This window comes from Saccostrea cucullata, unplaced genomic scaffold (assembly GCF_032062105.1).
Source record: "Saccostrea cucullata isolate Sc308-1 unplaced genomic scaffold, CSIRO_AGI_Scuc_v1 ctg1334, whole genome shotgun sequence".
Lineage (NCBI taxonomy): Eukaryota > Metazoa > Mollusca > Bivalvia > Ostreida > Ostreidae > Saccostrea > Saccostrea cuccullata.
This window is the reverse complement of record NW_026926911.1, coordinates 287064-291347: the sequence shown is the minus strand read 5'-3', so window position 1 is coordinate 291347 and position 4284 is coordinate 287064. Positions and strand designations below refer to the sequence as shown.

Below are 4284 nucleotides of genomic sequence, written 5' to 3'. Positions count from 1 at the left end.
GCTACTCAACCTACAGTTTTGGTCCGATTTCAATATAACTTGGCACACAAGTAGACTATACTAAGATACATAATTCTGTGCATAGGTTTTTATTTTGATGAGTGGCAAGGATCATTTTTCTATTCATTGCTGTTTTAAATTTTCAAGTCCTAAACTGCTACTTCCTCTTTCTTTGTTTTAAGTATAAACCAGTAGAGCTACAGTCTCGACAGAGACTTCTAGTTCTGTGTAGTATCTACAACGTTATATGCATGCTTGCATACGTAATTTTTTTACTAGTTACCATATCAACATATACAGAAATAAATCAAATATTCATGTTTTAGATATATAGTTATCCTCTCACCAATTGTGATAATACGTTAAACATTTTTTATCTATATTTGCAGGTAAGGTTGGTAGTGGAGTCTGCGAATGCAAGAAGTAAAAAATGGAAATATCTGAATAACATCTTACAAACAAATTAAGTGCCATACATTGGCGACTATGTCCGCATTGTTTGCGCTTTGTCCAACAAGTCTGCACCCCGTCTGTTCAAAACTACAGCTGATGATGAACACACTGCAGCAAAGATGCTGTACCTTTCCCACCAGAAGAACTATCTGCAGCAGTATGTTTTGGTGAAAATGGTCTAGACAGAAGAAGTGTCATTTGGAAGCTAATTGATAGTTTGGATGGATTTCCAGAACTAGACGAGGAGGATCTGGCTAACATTACTTGTGGAAATTACCAACTTCGGCTAAGATCTAGCTACATTCAGGAACACATAGATGGGGAAGCAGACATCTATGTTCATCGGGAGGATCCAGGGCTAGAAGTAGAAGAACGGATTATAATAATAGTAATACGCATACATAGAATATTTTTTAACTCTTTTTTTTTCTTTCTTGAGGAAATATTATTGCAACAATTTATAAAGCAATAAGTTACATGTTACTATGATAGTCTTTGAAGAATGCATACCGGGAGCTAATAAGAAAAATCTGAAGTGATGCATTTACCTGATTCCTTTGACTGATGTGAAGAACCTGCTAGTAAAGGTTTTCCAGTCATTCCACTCCCAGCTACGTTCTCAATAGTCGTTAATGTAAGTCACGGGAGCGTTTGATTTTGCACTCTTTCTAACATAATCAACAAGACTGGAGAAACTATCCACATCAGTCCTGTGGTAGAGTCTTTTAATGTTGGCAAATCCAGCATAATCAAGGCATCGCCTATGGTATGGCACCAGCATGGAGAGCCTTATTTCGTTGTGCAGGCCGAGAAGCGTTCGCCAAATCACATATCCCAGCACGATTCTGTTCTTGTTCTCACCTTGCAACTCAAATTAAGAGTATTCAGTGCTTATTACCTCAATCATGCAGCTTATTGATAGAAAACAAAAATTGCCTGAACAATTATCGCAGTGTATCACACACGCCTTTTCTCCTGAGCCGTAGTTTGTGAGGCAGTGGTGGAGCATTGAAATAACACCATTGGCACCCTTTAATTCCTGCTCCGTTTTCCCCGATCCTTGATCCTCATCTATGAGGTAATTCATTTGCCGGTACTGGCCCTCAAAGGCAACGCCAAATAATTGCATTTTGCGAGGCGTAAGGAAGTATAAAGGACCTTCTTTTCGCGCGTGGGAAGGGATGGAGAGTCTGGGAAAAGTTGAAGGTGTAGTGGACATGACTAAGGTTGTTCGAACAAAGGGGGGGGGGGGGGAGTCCAGTACGTAGGCCTCTCATAGGACTCCATTTCTTCCCTAGCCCTCGTAACAGCATTATTGTAGAGCTGCATTAGAGGATTTACAAAAATCAACATAGCTAAAGCATTAAATAATGAACAGAACAAAATTAGTTTTTATTCTGTCAAACGATATGTGGTACGTGACGCTCTTTCTCCGCCAATGTCAAAAATGTTTTGTAAAAGCTTGCAGATGATCCTGGTTCTCCTGTAATCCAGCTGCTGAAGCGATGTTTGCTAAGTGCTCCTCACATTTTGGACAAATATGGGAACGAGGAGTCATGTACTTGATTTGCGGTATGCAGTCTTTTCAAAGAAGTTTGAATGTCGTAGGACCAACAAGTCGTTTGTTCGTTACTGTACATGAAGTTACGTACGAGAAATGCAGTGAAAACTTGGCGACAGATGATGGTAAAAAAAATACATAGATTCCCTTGGTTCTTTACATTTGATTGAGGAACAAACTCTTCTCCATATTCTGGATAAAGTCTACGACATTCTTGAGTTCATAATGTAGATAACTTTATTGGATATTCTTATATATAATAGTAATTTAAAGACTTATTTAATATAGGGATAAATTATTTAGATTAGTATGGGTTTGATCACATTCCTCCCCCCTTTAGACAAAAAAATCTTTTATTTTGTCATATAAAACAAACATGGCATAAAACTCAAAAAGAAAACATATAACAGTCAATTAACAAATTAAAGTCATTTCTTTTTTCCTCCTCCCGCTGATGCTCTTGCTCCTCTTGCTTAATCATACGCCGTGGAAAAACAGCAAGTATTAACGCCTTAAAATGTACAATACAAGTTAATTACGAGATATGTCTATTAAAAGTCTCTAAACATTAAACTGTCCAAAACACAAATAAAAAGATCCTTGGCTGTGTTCCCAACGGTCAGATCAACAGCAGCGCAAGCTCTTCCGGACTTCCTGATCCCGGCGCTCTGCTCTTCCGGACTGCCTGGTTCCGGCGCCCTGTCATCGCACGGGTCCTCTCTGGACTCGAAAAAGCATAATTGACTCTTATCAAAAAAGACCCCGCTCACTCGAGGAAGCGGAGAATGAAGTTACTGTTGACCAAATTCCACCCGTCGGTAGATCACCCCGATTTGACCAGGGGTCATTTCACCACAGCCAACTCCAAGGTGGGGACTGTCTGTCTCAATGAGCAGACGGTCAGTGGGGATCAGCCTTACTCCCTGGAGTTGCCCCCAGGTGAAGTACTGGATCAATCCACTGACCCCAAAAAGCACAACCCGCCCTGTGGCCAACCACTCATCCACCTGGGAAGCTCACCCAGTGAATGAATTGAGGTACAACGGAACCCACAAGGGAATGCGTGCCTGATCTAGCAGTTGCTGGCAATCTAGAAGCGGCTCCTTCTCTATTTTGCAATCGATAACCCCCACAGACAAAGGAGGTAAATGAACTCGCCGGACTGCGACAGCCTGAACTGAGTTTGTGTTAGCCTTATGCATAGCTTGTATAGTCATGCTGCCCCCTACCCTTAGTTCACCAGCTCCGCAATGCAACTGCACTTCATTTTCCTGCATAAAGTCGATGCCAATGAGCATATCGTTCTTCAGGGGTGCCATATACACCGGATGCTTAAGACGCGTGTCCCCTATCTCAATGTTCAGGGGACCCAAAAGGCTTACTGATATGGTGGCCCCGCCTCAAGCAAGGTTGACGTCAATGTTAGAAAGGATTTTTGGAGGCGGAGACATTTGTTCATAGATCCTTTGTGATATAAGGGTTATTTCAGCCGCCGTGTCAACAACCGCTCTTACTTCAAGGCCATTCACTACTATGGGTACTCTCCACGCACTTTCTCCGCACCCTAACCCCCCAGACCTCACTGAGGGTATTACTCTCGTCGCTGCCCCTGCAGTTGGTGATTTTGAGAAACGCACATGTTTCGCTAAATAGAAGACACCGCTAAATGTTATACGTTTACAGTATATTTTAAAAAATTCTGCGTGTTTTTGAATTTAACAATGGATTTTGATTCTACGTTGTATATTAAACTGTATTAAATGAAACAAAAGGCCCGGGGGCCTTACAGGTCACCCGAGTATCAAGCAACAACTTTCCAACAATTGAATTGGTTCGTGTTTTAAATCAAAGGCCATGAAATTCAAAATTTTGAACGAGGCACTATTGCTACACTGTATCACAATTATACGCTTAGCTTGCTTACTTTGGTTACTTAATACCCAGAGGTAGATAAGAGTAATGAAGGAAAAATGCATTTCTACTTTATAACCAGTTGTCCACCTCATCCCACAGGAACCACTGACCCTGGGGCACATATTTCAAAATTCTAGAAATTTAGAATATATTCATTTCATCGTAAATGGTTGATTAATACAGACAAAAAAGATTTCAAAGCATAACTTATTTTCAGACAATGTAACCCCTATTGCAAGTACCCAATACCCAGGGACCCTGAAATTCAAAATTTCGGAAGAGGCATTCTTGCTAATCATAACTAGTATGTAGTTGGTTAGTTTGTTTAATACCCGGAAGCAGAGAAGAAGATTTTC

At 40.7% G+C, this 4284-nt stretch overlaps 1 pseudogene; it reads right to left on the bottom strand.

Annotated features, from left to right (window-relative positions):
* Positions 1–754: 754 nt before the first annotated feature.
* LOC134272900 (uncharacterized) lies at positions 755–3333 on the bottom strand (annotated as a pseudogene).
* Between the last annotated feature and the right edge of the window lie 951 nt (positions 3334–4284).